The sequence below is a fragment of the Macaca nemestrina genome, chromosome 16, assembly GCF_043159975.1.
Source record: "Macaca nemestrina isolate mMacNem1 chromosome 16, mMacNem.hap1, whole genome shotgun sequence".
Lineage (NCBI taxonomy): Eukaryota > Metazoa > Chordata > Mammalia > Primates > Cercopithecidae > Macaca > Macaca nemestrina.
The window spans coordinates 36,862,534-36,882,164 of record NC_092140.1 but is presented as its reverse complement, the minus strand read 5'-3'; positions in this window follow the sequence as shown (position 1 = coordinate 36,882,164).

Here is a 19,631-nt window from a genome sequence, read left to right as displayed (position 1 = left end):
GTCAGGAGTTCTAGACCAACCTGACCAACATGGAGAAACCCCGTCTCTACTAAAAATACGAAATTAGCCAGGCGTGGTGCTGCATGCTTGTAATCCCAGCTACCCAGGAGGCTGAGGCAGGAGAATTGTTTGAACCTGGGAGGTGGATGTTGTGGTGAGCAGAGATCGTGCCATTGCACTCCAGCCTGGGCAAAAAGAATGAAACTCTGTCTCAAGAAAAAAAAAAAAAAAAAAAAAAAGATTTAGCAATTTTAGTACTTCAACATTTATACTCACTGGGAAATGTGTTTATTTAATCTCTCAGCTTACTCTTAGCTTCAGAAATAAAGCCTTCCTTTACTGTTTTTTGATAACAGAAATTATAGCAGTAAGAAAATACAGATATCAGAAGATACATCCCAGGCTCAGAAGCAATGTGAAATGGGTCCCTGAAACCACAAGTTAAGTCAGGAGGCAGAAAATACCAAAAATACAGCCAAAGGAAAAGCACAGAAAGCACTCACTTCCCTAAAGTGCATCCCTTATACACAGAGACTTTCTGAAGAGCTCTGGAGGCTAAGGGAGATGAATGGCATTCAGCCAGGTTAAAAACAAAATACAAACAACAGCATCACCACAAGGGATTAAATTTTCCAAATCCTTATTCATTTTCTAGCAAGACAATTGCATGCAACTACAACATCATAAAATGAGTTATTGCAGATCCCAGTAGCATTGTAGAAATGAAACTAGTTCCTCTATTCTTAGTACAATAGATTATTCAAATTGTGATCGAGAGCTGCAGAAAGTGCTCAAGGAACTTTGCATTAAACAGGGAAGTGGCCACCATTTCTCTTTCATGCTGGTCTGTTCCCTCCCCTGAGAGGGAAGCTGAGCAGTAAGAACAGGCTGAATTTCTATGCCTTGTTATCATCATTGGTAATTAGCACTTACTGAGCATCAAGGGTCCACTAAGTGCCAAGCAGAACTTAATGCTGCCCAGTGGGTTGTCGGTCTAATTTCAGCCCCAGCACCTCCACAAAGACCAGCCACCAAAAATGCATAGCAAGAGGGTTCAGACTTGCCTTATCAGACCCAGAGTTGCTTGATTACACAACAGGAAAAAGAAGTGGCCAGAAAAGAACTTGAAAGAGGAAAGCAGATCTTTTGAAATGTGTCATTTCTTTCCTTCACCCATTGACCTCTTTTGCAGGACTTTTGCAAAGGAGGGGATCATTATTTACAGAAACGGTTCACAGCATGGTAGAGAAAAGATCCAAAAATTATTAAAGATTACTTGTTGAATAGAGGAGGTTTTGATTTCTGATGAAAGTAAAAGTTCTGGCCAGGCACAGTGGTTCATGCCTGTAATCCCAGCACTTTGGGAGGCCAAGGCAGGTGGGATTGCTTGAAGCCAGGAGTTCGAGACCAACCTGGCCGATATGGTGAAACCCCTCTCTACACTTAAAAAAAAAATACAAAAATTAGCCAGGCATGGTGGCACAGACCTGTAGTCCCAGATACTCAGGAGGCTGAGGCAGGAGAATCACTTGTACCCAGAAGGTGGAGGTTGCAGTGAACTGAGATCCCATCACTACACTCCAGCCTAGGTGACAGAGCGAGGCGCTGTCTCAAAGAAAAAAAAAGTAAATATTCTTCATCATTCAAGTTGTAGAGTGCAGAGTCCCTGATAAAACCAAAAACAGCAATAGCCCCATATTTCTATCACATTTCAAGTTTAATTGTTGCCACATATTAAATTTGAAATGTGAAGAAAATTTCCTTGTAACAAATGGGAAACCTGATTCCTGCTTTATAGTTGGTCATTTTGGTCTGAGTCAAATTCCTGTTATACTAGTCAGGTGACCTTAAACTTAAAAACTTAATGTGTGTGTCTCAGTCTTCTCATGTGTAAAATAGGGATAGCAATGAAATCAACCTCAAAAGGTTGTTGTGAGGATTAAGTGAAATAACCCATATAAAACTGCTTGACATAGCTTAGCACACAATAGGTATTCAATAAATGTTAATCATAATATTATGTGAGCTCTTTGCCAAATGTCAGGTATGACACAAATGCAGGTTATTACATTGCCCTTGTACAACATGAATCATTTAAAGAATCAGAAAATCGTAACTACTTCCAAATACCGTTGGTTTTTTTTTTTTCTTTTTTTTTTTTTTTTTTGAGATAGGGTCTCACTCTGTCACCTAGGCTGGAGTGCAGTGGTGCAGTGGTGCAATCTCAGCTCACTGTAACCTCTGCCTCCCGGGTTCAAGAGATTCCCCAGTCTCAGCCTCCCCAGTAGCTGGGATTACAGGCACGCACCACCATGCCCAGCTAATTTTTTGTATTTTAGTAGAGACACAGTTTCACCATGTTGCCCAAACTGGTCTCAAACTCCTGAGCTCAGACAATCCACCCACCTTGGCCTCCCAAAATGCTAGGACTACAGGCGTGAGCCACTGCACCTGGCCCAAATAACATTTTTATGTAAGTAGACTCACATGACAAAACAAGGCAGGTCAAGGTGAGTTGCCTCTTGACTAGAGGAAGCTGAAGCGAAGAGAAGATGTTCTTCAGAACTGGGAGGAAGATGAGGGGAGAGGTGCAGGTCTCAAAGACATGGAATCAATCCAGGTGCCCATTAATGGAGGATGCTTATTTTTAATAAGAAACTCTACAACTTAACTGATGAAGAACTTTTACTTACCTTTTATCCCCTTTTCCTCCTCTACTTACACACTCAAATGGAACTACGGTTAAGACTACATGGATTCAAATGCTGTCTGACTTTGAAAAGGTTACCTCACCTCCCTGTGCCTAATTTCCTCATCTGTAAAATGCAGACAATGGAAATGGTATATAGACACCGTGGAATACTATGCAGCCATAAAAAAAGAATGAAATAGTGTCCTCTGCAGCAACATGGATGCAGCCAGAGGCAATAGTCCTAAGTGAATTAACACAGAAACAGAAAACCAAATATCACATGTTCTCACTTATAAGTGGGAGCTAAACATTGAGGGCACGTGGACATAAACATGGGAACAATAGACACTGCAGACTATTAAAGGGGAGAGGGAGGGAGGGGGATGCAGGTTGAAAAACTACGTATCAGATACTATGCTCACTAGCCAGGTAACAAGACCCATACCCCAAACCTCAGAATCAAGCAATATTCTCATGTAACAAACCAGCATACTTACCCCTGTATCTAAAATGAAAGTTGAAATTTAAAAAATAATTTTTAAAACAGGTACACATTTCAAACTCTCTCCATGTAAACTAAACTGAAGAACCTTATTCCCTGGAATGTCCTTTCTGCTTCTGGTACAGTCACAACTGTCATCTTGCAATGTATATTAACCCTTAAAATGCTTTCTGAGAGTCAGTTTATAGGATTGCTCTGCATTAGATATTTGGAAACTTCCTATTAAATTTCAAAAACAATGTGCTCCCTAACCTCCACCTTTCTATCTCCTTTCTCTCTATTCACACACTCAAATAGAGTTCTGGTTAAGATGACATATATTCAAATGCTGTATGACTTTGAAAAGGCTACCTCACCTCTCTGTGCCTAATGTCTTTATCTGTAAAATACAGATAATGGAAATGCTTATATCCAAAGCTTGTTGTGTGGATTCAATGTGATATATGGAAAATGAATAGGAGATCAGAATCACCATCATCAGCATCTTCATCATCATCTTATCATTGTTATTACACATATTCCTCACTCCTCTAAGACTGACAGTTCATCTTCTCTGTGAAACTTCCAAATCACCTTTCATGGAAACCAGTAACACTAAGCAACAGAATAAGAGCATAGATGTGGATGGATCACAAATGCCCTACACAAGAGGCCTGAATTAGAAGAGTCTGCAGCATGAAAAGAGAGGCCTTTCATGAGTGTTGAGTGGGGAATTAAATATAATATCCTCATGCTCACTAACGATTAACATATAGCACAAGAGAATATTTTTTAGAAATGATGCATCTGAGCTTCAGATCAAACACCTGGTTTTACAGATGAGGAAATCAGGACCCAGAGATAAACAACTTGCCTAATGACTTTATATTGGAGACAAGAACCCAAGTCTCCAAGTCCAGTGCTCTTCAGCCATCCCTGGCTTCCTGACAAGTTGTAAAACTCTTATGCAGATTTAGAAGCCAAGGAAAGGTAGGGTCAATGCTGGGCCTTGTGCATTGGGGGCTATCCCAGTTGCATCCACCAAGAAGCTGATATTCTTCCCTTCCCTTCTCCTCTTTATTTCCTTCTGTTCAATGCTTCTTTCTCTCCCAGGTCACAGCCAGCCTTGTAAGAAGATGCTGCACTAAGATAGCTTTAGTAATAAAATGCAGGTACCCAGGGTCAAAGCCGCTCTCTTTCCTCACCCTTCTCCTCACCATGGCTCCCCTCTGTTCTGGTCCTGTCCATATCAGGACTTTTTTTTTTTTTTGAGGTGGAATCTCACTCTGTTACCCAGCCTGGAGTGCAGCAGTGCAATCTCAGCTCACTGCAACCCCCACCTACTGGGTTCAAGCAATTTTCCCACCTCAACCTCCCAAGAAGCTGGAACTATAGGCATCCGCCACCATGCCTTTATGTTTTTGTATTTTTAGTAGAGATGGTGTTTCACCATGTTGGTCAGGCTGGTCTCAAACTCCTAACCTCAAGTGATCCACCCACTCTGGCCTCCCAAGGTGCTGGGATTACAGACGTGAGCCACCACACGGACCTATCTCAAGACTTTTGATCACCGACCCTGTAGCCTTTCCCTCAGAGTCCTTATTTCCTTGCTTCTCTTCCCTTCTACCCTCTCACCTTTGCCCTCACCCTCTCATGAAATGCTTTTTTCCTACTCACAACCCACATCACCAGGCTATCCCTCACTCCTTCTGTCAATCTCAATTCCAATATCCCTAGTTGAGTCTCTTTCTGAATCATGCCCACTGACTGCCCAGCCACATTCGGGCATCTCCCTTCCTTTGCATCCTGCCACTTACCACACTTTTATATTTCTACTTCCACAGTACCTAGGGCTTTTGAGAACAATGGCCATCTGCTCCCCAGTTCCTGGTATATACCATAGTTCCTGGCTCAATACTAGATTATCAACAAATATTTGTTTGGATAATGCTAGCTTATCAACAAATATTTGTTTGGATGAATATAACACAAGTAAAAATACACAAAGTATTCCATTTAGCTGAAACTGTCATTGTTTGCATGTCAGTGACCCAAAACTCTTTCATGGGTTCCATAAATGATGAAATAAACAACTATTCTACTTTTTGTTCTCCTGGTTCTGGTTTCCATACCTCCTCTAATAAGACATTCCTTCCCCTTTCGTATTTTTCTTTCTTCCAAAATCCAAAATTTCAAAATTAACCTCTCAAGGGGTTAAAAGAGACTTGAGGTCACAGGGTTGTATGAATTGCCAAGTCATTGACCAAATAGGAAGTGCACTTATTGCAATGATAAATACACCAAACTAAGGGTAGAGACATCTCATTGCATAAAACACATGTGCTACAGCTGAAAGAAGGTGCACTTGTTCCCCTGGTGCATTCCTTCTTCTATGCTTTCACAGTTTATTTTTCCCCTTCAAACCTCCAGCCTCACCCACCCATTCTCACCCATAGCTGCAACGACCTTGCTTACCATTTCACTGGAAAGATAGAATCCACCCAAATAGAACTCCCACAAGATAGCCCCTCTGCACACATGGCCTCATCCATCTGCACCTTCAAACTCTACTTCTCTCCCGGAAAAAGCTATTGCTTCTACCTCACCTGTGCACTAGATCCTAAACCTTCTTGCCTCCTCAAGGACATTTCTTCAGTTGTTCTCTCCTCTCTCCCATACCATAAAAGTTGCCCTCTATACTTAATCATTTCCACCAGAACAAAAGATGTTCGTTCCTTCTCATCATAAAAAAAGGGGGAAAAAAAAACAGAAAATTTCTCCAGGTTTCTCTATATTTTCACCTTCCCTTTTCTAGCAAGATTCCCCAGGAGCTACTATAAGCAGTGTTTTCAAGTTCCCGTTGTCTCTTGAGTCCACTCCAGTTAAACTTTGACCTTCTGACCTTCAATACCCGATGGACGTCTCTCATACCTGCCAAACTGCTAAAGCTACGGTCAAATCTCTGTCTTCATCTTGTTGACATTTCAGCAGTATTTGAGACAGATCATGACTATCTTCTTATAACCTCCCTCATCTACATTTTCTCCTATTTGTCTGGGCACTGTGTCCTGGTTTTTTCTGGTTCCTCTTTATCTCTGACATCTTTAAATGTTGGTGCATTCTAAACTTAGCCCCAAATTCACTTCTCTCTCTATACTCACTTTCTTGGTAATGTCATCTAGGTTTATAGGTAAAAATGCCATTTTCATGCTGATGACTTCCAAAGATGTCAACTGGGTATCTTAAATGTATCATACCTAAAACTGAGTTCTCAATATATACCCCCCAACCTAGCACTTTTGATGATTAATTGCGATTCAAATCTTTCAGTTGCTCAGGCCAAAACTCTTGGAGTCAACTTTAGCTCCATTTTCTCCTATACCCCACATCAGCTCTGTCAGCAAATTCTGTTGGCTCCATTTATTTTTTGCCTTCATCAGCGTCTTCTATTATTATTAAAGGGCACTAAGCCTCATGCAACTACAGGAGTTTAAAAGGAGCCAGAATACTATCAAGAATCCCAAAGAACACAAAGACTCCAAGAATGAGGCACAACTCTGCTGACCCAAGGCCCTCCCTCCTTCCCTGCTTCCCCTGACACCTCTGCCCTACCACCATGTCAGCTAATCATATTTTTCACAGGAAGCTGCAAAGATAGCACAGAGAGGTCCTGCGTACATTTCACCCAGATTCCTTCCACGGTTACATCTCACATATTTATAACCCAATATCAAACCCAGAAAATTGACACTGTGTGTGTGTCACTTAATCCTATGTGTGGATTCATGTAATCACAACTGCAATCAAGACACAGAAACTAAAACATTGCCACAAAGGACTTCCTCATGCTACCTCTTTATGATCATGCCTACCTACTTCTGTATCCAAAACTCCTGCCAATCTGTTTTCCATCTCTATAATTTTGTCATTACAATAGTGTCATATAAATGGAAATGTATAGTATGTGACCTTTTGAGGTTGGCTTTTTTTTTCACTCTGCATAATACCATTGAGATCCACAGATGTTATCAGAAGGACATTTTTGTTATTTCCATTTTTGTCAACTATAAATAAAACTGCTGTGCATAAATTTGTACACATTTTCATGTGGACCTGTTTTCATTTCTTCAAGATAGGTTCCCAGGAGTTCAATTGCTGAGTTGTATGGTCAACGTACGGCTAGTTTAGTTTTCATTTGTTTGTTGGCTTGATTTTAGAAGGCGCCAAACTACTTTCCAGAGTGGCTGTACCATTTTCCATTCCAAGATGTTTGCCAGCCCCCTGGTCCAAGTCACTGTCCTCCCTCCCCAAGACCACTGTGATAGCCCCTTAATTGGGGACTCTTCTTTGATCTTTTTTCACCCCCTACAACTTCTGTTTTCAATCTAGCCCCCGACTGATTCTGGCAAAATGAAAATCAGGTTGTGCTATTCCTCTTCCCGAGACCGTGTAATAGCTTCCTATCCCACCAGGAGTAAGGCCAAATTTCTACTCATGGCCTGCAAGGACCTCTATCATTTGACTCTTCCCTATTCTCTGACTCTATTTCCAATTATTCTCCCCAAAACTCACTCCTCTCCAGCTACATTGGTGGCCTCCTCACTCTGCCCTACATATGCTAGGCAATCTCTTGCCTCTGAGTCTTTATAATTGCTGTTCCCTCTGCCTGGGATGCTCTTCCCACATAGTTCATTTCCACACTCCTTCAGGTCTTAATCGAACATCATTTCCCTCTTAGTGAGGATTTCCTAGTCATCCTCTCACCCTACCAACCTTTTTGTTTTTTTCCCTAGTACATTGTCACCAACATGTCACATACCTTAGTTACCTTGGTTATTATTGTCTCACACCTATCATCAGAATGCAGGCACCTTGAAACCAAGGATTTGTGTCTGTTTTATTCACTGTTGAATCCCCAATGATTGGAACAATTCCTGGCATATAATAGATGCTCATTAAATATGTTTTAGGAGAATGAATGAATCAATAAATAAACAACTACTAACTGGAAAAATAACTGCCAGCATTTCATATTTGTTCAAAATGTCCTTGCGTATAATGACATTCACAACATTGAAACAGAGGCCAAAGTACTAAAAGCATTTAAACAGGTCCCTGGAAAATAATAAAGATTTTTGCCGTTTTTGCATTATTGGGAATTTGTCATTTGATATTGGAATACATTCTTAAAGAAATGTGGTTATGTTATACATCATTTTAATGGGCATTTCTCACTATATTTTTTTTTGTTAATGACTAATTACTTGCTTTTTATTTTATGTTTATATTAGACTATGAAAATGATGTTAGACAAAAAGCAAATTTGAGCAATTTTCTTATTTGTGTTCAAAATGGGTTGTAAAGTAGCAAAGGCAACTCGCAACATCAACAATGCATTTGGCCCGGGAACTGCTACTGAATGTACCACGCAATGGTGGCTCAAGAAATTTTGCAAATGAGACGAGAGCTTTGAAGATGAGGAGTGTAGTGGCCGGCCATCGAAGTTCACAACCAATTGAGGGCAATCATCAAAGTTGATCCTCTTACAACTACACAAACTGCCAAAGAACTAAACATCGACTATTCTATGGTTGTTCAGCGTTTGAAGCAAATTGGAAAGGTGAAAATCTCAGCTCAGTAAGCCGGTGCCTCATGAGCTGACCAAAAATCAAAAAAAAAAAAAAAAAAAAACAACATTTGGAGTATCATCTTACCTTACACTATGCAACAACAATGAACCATTTCTCAATCGGATTGTGACATGTGACAAAAGTGATTGTATATGAGAATTGGTGACAATCAGCTCAGTGGTTGGACCAAGAAGAAGCTCCAAAGCACTTCCCAAAGTCAAACTTCCACCAAAAAAAGGTCATGGTCACTGTTTGGTGGTCTGCTGCCAGTCTGATCCACTACAGCTTTCTGAATCCCGGCAAAACGATTACACCCAAGAAGTATGCTCAGCAAACTGACTAGATGCGCCAAAAACTGCAATGCCTGCAGCCAGCATTGGTCAACAGAAAGGGCCCAATTATTCTCCACGACACAACCCGACTGCATGTCACACGACCAACACTTCAAAAGTTGAGTGAACTGGGCTACAAAGTTTTGCCTCATCCGCCATATTCACCTGACCTCTCGCCAACCTATTAACACTTCAAGCATCTCAACAGCGTTTTGCAGGGAAAACGCTTCCACAACCAGCAAGATGCAGAAAATGCTTTCCATGAGTTGTTGAATCCCAAAGCATGGATTTTTGTTCTACAGGAGTAAACAAACATATTTCTTGTTGGCAAGAAAATGTTTTGATTGTGGTGGTTCCTACTTTGATTAATAAAGATACGTTTGAGCCTAGTTATAATGATTTAAAATTCATGATCCGAAACCACAATACTTTTGCACCGACCTGTATTTGAAAGTGCACTGGGCCACCCAGCAAGAGTTCTTACATTTCGTCTTGCTCCAGAACAAAATGTTGGAGCAGCTCCAGTTCTGCAGTGTCATGTCAGAGCACAGAGTTCAGGAAGCTAAACAGGAAGCCAGGAGCTCATTCCTTGATAATCTGGAGAACAAGGTCAGGTACAATTTACATTCCTGCTTTGATTGTCAATCCAAACCAAAAGATGGAATTCTTCACTCCTACAATAACTGTATCTTAAAGCCTAAAAGAATAGAATAAAACTTTACCTTATTACCCACTGCATTACACGTTGGTTTTTTGTTTTGTTTTGTTTTGTTTCTTTTTGTTTTTTTTTTGAGATGGGTTCTCACTCTGTCACCTAGGCTGGAATGCAGTGGCACGATCTCAGCTCACTGCAGCCTCCACTTCCTGGATTCAAGCGATTATCCTGCCTCAGCCTCCGGAGTATAAGAAAGTTCTATGCCAACAAGAAGAGCTTATTTATAGGCTGACAGGTATCATTACATGGATGTGCTAGAAAAACAAAGCCTAAGTAGGTTAATATATATTTTACTAATGCCAGTTGCTATTTTTTGAGTGCTTACTATGAAAATAGCTAGCGATTACATAGCATGTATTATGTACCATGGACTAGTCTAACCACTTTACACCTGTTAACTCACACACAGCTAATGAGTGAGGTCCCCAGGACTTGTACCCAGGCAACCTGGCTCTGGAGTTTGGGCTCTTTTGTCCCTTCAATGTGTGCTAATGTCTGTACCCTCGTGTCTGGAGGTAACATACTGTATGTTACCCTCAGGATGTTATTAAATGTTTAAGCCACCCCAGGAGATAATAGAGGAGAAAAGTGAAGCTTCGATAGATGAAGGAACTAGCCTGAGAAGTGATAAGGGGGTTTCAAAGTGAGGTTTGTCTGGCTCTAAAACCCATTCTCCAGGCCTCTTCTGTTTGCTTCTGCCCCCTTCTCCCTCTGCCATGACCCTGGTGGGAAGGTAGGCTGCTCCCATTGGCCACCCACCCTCACTGTTCCTCCCCAGCCCAGAAGGCTCCCTGCATATTGACTTACTGCTTCACTCCTCCTTCCAAATGCCTTTTCTTCATTTCTGTAGGGAAGAAAATGGGATTATTACATTACTGTAGCTTGTCTTTGAATACAGTATGCTACTCAAATGAAGTTTTCATTGGTCAGTCTTTGGACCCTAAGACAAGAATCTCAGAGAGCATTAAGGGAATAATTTTTATTAACAGGTCTCTCTAGACTATAAATAGTCTATACATCATACCACCTGAGTTCTTCGCTTTGTCCATTATAAGCAAAGCTGGCTTACAGTAGGCCACATACTACTGGTGTAATCTCTGACAAGTCCTGTGAGCTCTCTGTACCTCAGTTTCCCATCTGCAAAAGGGGATAAACATATACCTGCCTCACAGGGAGTGGGAGGATTCATTGAGCTAAACTGCAGAAAGCAGTGCTAAGAAAGGTACCAGCAAGTGCAATGTGAATGTTTGCTATTATTGCATATCCCCTGGTCACTGCCCTGGCATGGAATAAGGAAACACGCTTTCTCCTCTCCTACATCCCCATTCTCCTCTCAATCTAGAAACACTTTCTGCCACCAGTTTCCAAGAAAGCTTGTTTTCTACTTCATGGAATGAAGTATTGGGTTGCTTTAATAAAACTTGCTGTTTGTATCGTGTTTTTCTTCCTTAAAGGACTTTTCTTCCAACCAGCATTTCTTTCCATGAGACTAAACACAGGAAGGCTCTTCTAAGAGAAATTTTTGAAAGAATTGTCATGGGCCTTGTTTTCAGGAATGGCCAAACTGGTAAAAGTCTGCTTACCATGAGAAATGTTCACAAACTACCACAAAACAAGACTGCGCACAATACATAAAAATGTACTTTGTTCAAATACAAAAAAAAAAAAAAGAGCTTTTTTTTTTTTTTTACATTTACCAGCATTGGAGGGTAACTTTGAATTATTCTGGATGCTTTGCATGCTGCTTCTTAAGCTTCTTTTAAAATAAATTTAAGAGAAGGAGACCAAAAGAGAATGGTGCAATTAAATTTTTTTTTAAAAAGCACCCTTTGCTTATGTAACTCCTGCCATGGCAATTTAAGGAAAATAGATGGCCTAAGCAGTGTTATCCCATTCCATTGTACAACCCACTGACAATTTTCACCTCCCTTGATAGAAACATCACCCTTTCCCCCTTTTTCAGGGGACTGTTAATCTTTCTCCTTCACAATCTATTTCCCAAGCCATGTGAATTTCCAATTATTCATGTTTAACTCACTCTTTGCTTTGTATGCTGAGAAAATCTTTGGAACATATAGGCAGGAGCCCTGTGCTGTTACCTATGATTTCAGAAATACTCGAATGTATGTTTCTGTAATAATTCATAGCAGTAACTCACAATGCTGTAGCACATGCTGTAACTTCAAATGAATGGATAATTGGTCAGGGAATTATGGAGGAAACTAGATAAATAATGAAGTATCTGCATAGTCTGAGGTACGGAGGTTTTCCTAGATGGGATAGCATAAGACATGCCGCTTCCTGTGAGCATGAGGACCATATGTCCTCTGGTCCTCTGAACTGACAGATCGGTATCTGACCAACAGTGATTCTCCTCAACTTAACAGGGTTTAAAAAAAATAAATTTAAGGGGTACAAGTGCAATTTTGGTACATGCATATATTGCACAGTGATGAAATACTGGCTTTTAATGCATCCTTCACCCAAACAAGATACAATATACTCATTAAGTATTTTTTATCCCTTACCCCCCTCCCACCATTCCAAGTTTCCAGTATCTATCATTCCACACTCTATGTCCATGTGCTCACATTATTTAACTGCCACTTATAAGTGAGAATATATGGTATTCGACCTTGTGTTTCTGAGTTGTTTCAATGAAGATTATGGGCTCCAGATCCATCTACAATGATGCAGAAGATGTAATTTTATTATTTTTTATGGCTGAGTAGTATTCCACTGTGTATATGCATATATACATACTTATATACCATTTTTCTTTATCCAATCATCTGTTGCTAAACTTAGGTTGATTCCATATCTTTGCTATTGTGAATAGTGCTGCGATAAACAAATAAGTGCAGATATCTTTTTGATATAATGATTTCTTTTCATCTGGGTAGATGCCCAGTAATGGGATTGCTGGATTGAATGGTAGTTCTGTTTTTAGTTCTTTGAAAAATCTCCACATTGTTTTCCATAGAGGCTTGTACTAATTTACATTCCCACCAACAGTGTATAAGCATTCCCTTTTCTCTATATCCTCACCAACATCTGTTGGTTTTCGTCTCTTTAATAATAGCCATTCTGACTGGTGTAAGATAATATTTCATTGTGGTTTTTATTTGCATTTCTCTGATGATTAGTGATGTTGAGTATTTTTCTCAGATGCTTCTTGGCCATTTGTACATCTTCTTTTGAGAAATGTCTATTCATATTCTTTGCCCATTTTTTAATGGAGTTGTTTGTTGTTATTGTTGAGTTGTTTGAGTTTCGTATAAATTCTGGATGTTAGTCCCCAGTTGGATGCATAGTTTGCAAATATTTTATCCTATTCTACAGGTTCTGCGTTCACTTTAACGGTTTGATTAAAAAGCAGTTTTTGTTCCTACATGCCTTTCCTTTCCAGCGTCTACCCTGTATTTGACATAAAAGACATTGGGCCACTTACTGTTGGGGGCCCTGTGATTCCGCCCTACAGGTAAGACATGCTATAGTTAATGGCCTCATCTCAGACGACAGGCCCGCAGGGTCTGTCTGGAGTCACAGCCTCCTCACTGCCCATGGCTCTCGCACGTGCCCTTGATCATTCCTTCTGTCTGCTTTGAGTAGACTGCCCTCCTTCAGCTCACAGTGCAGCAATTGTTTTGACATCTTGTTATCACACATCCTGTTCCCAGGCACAGATAAGAAGAGATGTGTCCAAATAAGCATAGTGCTAGTGCATTTTCTTCATTAGATCAAATTATTAAGTTATCTAATTATGGTCATCCTTAAGTCCATGGTGGCCAGATTTATACCATTATACCATTGAGCAAGATTTGTGTTGCTGGTTGAATCCAGAGAAAACACACACTAAATTTAAATTTTGTGTTTTATCCCTTTAGCTTTCCTTAGTTCCAAGAGTTCTCTGAAGTCAATGTTCTTAACCTAGAATGATGAGCACATTATTTTAATAAGGTCAGAGCCATGGCTTTAATCTATCCATTTGTCAGTTAATGTCACGCAATTCCATGATCACAGACCAGGCTAGTCCCAGGCAATTGTCTCGGAAATGACTATAAGTTACTAGGAAGAACAGCCTAAGAAAATGTGACTAAGTCAGCATAAATCTACCATCCACCCTACAAAAGATGAATCATTTTTCTTGTGTAAACAACAGCAATGAATGTTGAAGAGTTTCATTAAGAGTGCCATCCACCCAGTATTCATGTAAACAGCTCTAAACCAGTACCTGTACTAACACCTAATATCTGTAATTAATGTCTACGGTGTCAAAAGTTCAGATTCTAATGTTCATGCAAGCAATGACACCACAACCACCAAAGCTTTCGTGTATTTTTCTGTATGGTCTTGAAGCATAAAATACATTGAAATTGACTCTGCCTCCAGAGGAATTGTGACAAAGTTTGGAATGCCATTACAACTTATATTAATAAACTGGGCATAAAGTCCATTCATCGATATACAACATTTTTAACATGAAAACACAAAGACTCTGAAGTCAGTATTTCCCATATCAAAACAGCCAGAAGGGTGGATATCCTGGCCCAAGGACATGGCCCATCTTGTCCCAGTGGTAGATATAGTCCTACAACTAAGATGAATTAATCAAGCTCCTTTTGCCAAATGCCATGGATTATTCAAACCACACAATTAATTCCCCTGATTCAAAGTAGAATTTCTGTAGCTTGTCCGTAAGGATAAAATGCACTCATCCGCTGGTACTAGCACTCATTTATTCCTGAATTCAACAAACGGACATTATCTGCTTCATTCAAGCTCGGGATTATAGTATCCTCATGGAGCTTTGACTCTAGACATCGATCAAATAATTATATAAATACATATAAAATCCTAGTCGTGATAAATGAAAAATAGAGGCCTAAAAGTGCATAAAACAATCTGAACACTGCAGCATTGATTATCATTATACTGAAAAAGTAGAAATAGAGTATTTTACTTTCAGAGTTCTTGTGGAGATGAAATTTGATATATACAAAAATATATTTTACACTATAATACCTAGATAAAAGGAAGGATCATTTTACTCTGGTGGATAGGCTAGCCTATGCTGCAGTAATAAGTAATAAATAATATCTCAGTTACTAAATATGCCAAATGTTTATTTCTCTCTTGGGCAAAATTGTCTGCAAGCCTAGCAGCTCTCCAGGGTAGCTCCCTTCAAGCAGTGAATCAGGAATCCAGGCCACTTGCATCTTGTGGCTTCAGTATCTCAAGACGTGGCTTCCAGGTCACTGCGGCAGCAAAAATCAAAAGCAAGTAAATCAGACAGTCATGCACTGGCTCTTAAATGCTGCGTCTCACCACGAGGGCACTACTAAATGTGCAGGGGAACATGGATATTCAGGAAACATTTCTGCCAGGCATAAGAAGAGTATGGCTCTTGAACCAGTCACCTGACTCTTCAGAGATGATTTTCTCATAGTTCAAGTGGGAAGGGCAATTCAAGCAATTTCACAACAGAAAGGGGATTCATGTGAGGATCTTTTAACACTTCAAGGAGCCACAGAAAAGGCTATTACTGTTATTTCTACCACAACCACCAATAACACCAGCAACACTAAGAGAAAGAATAAAAAGTGAGTTTAGAAGCACAACTGGGCTGGACTAGTTTCTGTCAATGGAAAAAGAGAGCCAGTCTAGGTGGACACCTAATTGGCAGCATCCTCACCAAGTCACTTGGTGGCAGAATACAGAAGGCAGTAGCAGCACCAAAGCAAACGAATACAGACCCTAGCCCTCCCCTAATCTCCTGGTATGCTCAAGTTGACTTCTGGGTCACTACACATTTACCCAGTTTTCCTACTGGCCTAGTCTAAAATTGTCTAATTGGGTTAACAGACCCAGTTTAAAGAAATAAGACTAAATGTACCCAGTTACATAAGCACTTTCTCATTCTGTAGAACATTATCCTAGGTCAGAAATGAGGAATATTGCTGGTTTAACTGGCATAATTGTCCCTGTTTTCCCATTATGGAGCCAATGGCCCTGATCTAAATTACAGACCCTCCTTTACCTAACTAAAACCCAAGAAGCCAATGAAGAAGCAATTTCTGGTTATCATGATGGCTCCCAATTGTCTTCGGTAAGATGGAAACTCAGGTGGTGTTTATCTATTTGAGAAATTTTATTTATTTATGTTCTCTTAAGCAATCATACTCAGCACCAATATATCTTCTTAATATGCTCCTTTATTGCTTTAGTGATAGATATGACCATTAGGTGCCCAGCATGACAAATGTATATTTGGGACCTTGTGCAAATTATATTGAACTCTTTATCATGTGTTTTAGTTCTCTATCTGCCTGTGCAGGCTATTCACAGCCAGAGCAAAGCGGCAATGTGTAGTGAAGTTAATGGCAATATCAAAATTTTAAAAAAAGGATGTTTCTATAAAAACAAGTAGAGGTGAAAGGGAAAGAAATTAGAGTAATTGATTGTAAGAAAAAAAGTAACAGAGGTTCCAGAGATCAACGCTAGAAGTCCAAAGGCTTGGGACATTAATGTAACCACTACAAAAAGAAGATTCTAAGAAAAACAACCTATAAGACCTACTGAAAATAAATGGCTGTTTCATAAAATCAAATAAAATCTAAAATGCTAAAAAGATAGAAAGGATACAGTAAACAAAACTGCACTTAGTTATTTTAAGAAGGTTTATAGCTGAAATGTATGTCATTATTAAAAGGTATATGGTGACCCAAAGCGAATTAAAAAGAAAACAGAAACACGTTGCTGTTGTTGTCTATTAAGAGAAGTTATAAAATCTCAGGAGATTTTCTCCAGAACTAAAGCTTGAGAAATCACAAAAAGGTGACAGTTTGAAAAAAAAAAAAACCTGCTATTCATTAGGAGATACACCTAATGTAAAGGACGAGTTAACGGGTGCAGCACACCAACATGGCACATGTATACATATGTAACAAACCTGCATGTTGTGCACCCTAGAACATAAAAGTATAATAAAAAAAAGAAAGAGACTCTCAAAAAAACTGCTATTTATTCTGGAAAAGATAAAAATGTGAAATTTACAAAAATAAGTAGGGTAGGGGCTAGAGCCACGAGAAGATGGTTTAGCAACAGGTTAATTTGTTATTTTGGATCTGGAAATTGGTTTTGTTGTGTAATAGTAACAGGAATGGTACAGTGCCAGGAAAGTTTGGGAAGATGCTGTCAATTTTACTTTAAAATGAGAATCTGTTGTTTCTGTGTTTTAACATTTTTAGTAACATTTCCTAAGTGCTTTGGGGGATGTGGAGGAAGGTGATTTGATATATAACCTTACTATTGGTAGAGATTCATCCTTAACTAAGTAGTAAATTATATTACCATTTTAAGCTTAATTTATGAAAATTGTCCACATATTAGTAAGTATATCACTTGAAAATAAATATGTTGGGACATTTCAAAGGAGACTTGTTCACATGATTTTATGTATATATGGTGGGGGATATGAGTATGTGTGTGACTGCTTGTGTGTATAGGGTGTGTTTATGTACATTTATATGTCATGTGAGTGTATGTGTAAGTGTATGATTGTGCATGTGAGTGTACATGTAGGAGAGCGTATGAGTGAATGTGTGAATATGTGTGTATGAAAATGTATGGAAGTAAATATGAGTGTATATGTGAGTGTGGGTGAGGAGTTGTTGCTGACGGCATAACACATCTAATAAACCAAAGGGGTAAGGCATTTCTATGGCCTGGAAGAGGACAAAGAGCAGAGGTATTTATGGGTTAATTAGCTCAGCAACTTGCTTCTTATGCGTTCCCCTAGCCAGACTGTGCTCAACACCAAAGTCATTTCCTAAATGGTCCCTTAGAGGCTGGGGCTTGTCTTCCTGTCTTCCTTTCACTGTTCTCTCTATCCTTGCTTGCCAAAGAAAACAGATAGAACTCCAGTAACATCCCCTATTAGCTTCTGACCATGTCTGTCTCAGTTCTAGGCTCTACCTCTCCAAGGAATGGATGAACCTATTCATCCAGGTTGATGACTTCTTCCAAGCCTTGATTAAAAGTACTTTTTTCAAGAAATTTTCTGTACCCGGCCTTTCCCCCACATAGCCCTCTCCCTCAACTCCTAAGAACAGCAATTATCGTTTGGATTCACATATTCTAGCTATTTGCTCTCTGTACATCTCCAAAGCCCCTTCCAGCTTTACAGTTCTATGATTCGGTGTTGTCACCTTCTCATTTAGAGTAAAAGTTTGTCAAAGGAAGGAAGCCAATCTCCTCTTTTATACTTCCCACAAATTACTATAATGTCATGCTCAAATTATTTGTTCAAATCATCTTGGATTAAGTGGAAGTTTTATGAGTGTTTCTCATACTATTCTTGCAACTTTTCTGTGTGTTCCAAAAATCTGAAAGGTTGGGGAAAATAATCTTTGATGAGAAAAATTGGGGAGGTGTTAGATATGTCTATTACCTTGATTGCAGTGATAGGATCACAAGTGTTTACATATGTCCAAACTCATTAACATGTATACATTAAATATATGCAGTTCTTTGTATAGCATTATACCTGAATACAACTAATAAAATAATCTGTGACAAAAATTCAAGGAATATGAGGAATATTTTCTCCCTCTGCTATGAACCAGATGCTCCTTAATCCTTGCAAAAAGCAGCCCTTTTACATAGGTCCTTTGATCATTTTATGGGTGAGAAACTGGCATCTCAAAATCATGTCCAAGATCATGCAGCTGAGAAGTAGCAGATTCTGGATACAAATTTAACTCCTTATGTCATTTCCACCAGACTATGTAGTCTAAATATTACTTCTCATTGGTGTACAGCTGGTGATTAATAAATGCTTATTGAATTGAATTAACTGTACAGAGATGAAATCACATGGCTATCTACCCAGGGTAATTATAATAATTACACAGATTAACTTTTATTGAGAACTATGCGCCTGTCATTACATCAGATAAGCCTTTATTATATATCTCAATTAATTGTCACAAAATTTGTTTTTGACATAGCTACAATTATGTTCCTCATTTTGAAGATGAGTGAAATAAAATCCAGACAATTTAAGTAACTTCTCCAAGGCCTTTGTTTTTCAGCCTATTTTCTCTCTTATCCATAGTGAGTCTATTCTATTGATCTGTCCTCAAATTCACTGGTTCAGTCCTCTATCATCTTCATCGCGCTACTGAGCCCATCCAGGCAGCTTTTACTTTGGTTACTGAATTTTTTCAATTCTACAATTTTCATGGGGTTTTTTTTATGACTGCTACTTCTTTGCTGAGATTTCCTAATTTTTTATTTGTTTCAAAAGAATTTTTTATTTGTTTCTGGGGAACTTTTAAAATGACTGCTATAAGATTTTTGTCTGATCACTTCAACATCTGCTTGCTTTTCTCATGCATGTTGCGATCTTCCTGGTTTTTAGAATGACAAATGACTTTCTATTGTATTCTGGGAATTTTAGATATTCTATTATGAAACCCTACACCCTATTGAATCTTCTGTTTTTAGCAGGAAGTTCCCTTGGGAAGCGTAGTGCAAGGGTTGGGTGGGTGTGTATTTCCAAGTTTCCACTGGGCCGTGAAAACCCTCCCTTGGCAAGAGTGGGACACTGACTCACACTGTTCCATTGCAGATAGGGTGTTCCTATTCTGCTCCCTCCTCTGCTCTACTGACACCTTCCTGGTGAGGCAGGACACCAACTCCCATCCCACTGGGCTCCACTGACACCAAGTAAGAAAAGGGAGGGAAGCAGGGCACCAACTAGCCTGCCTCCCATCAC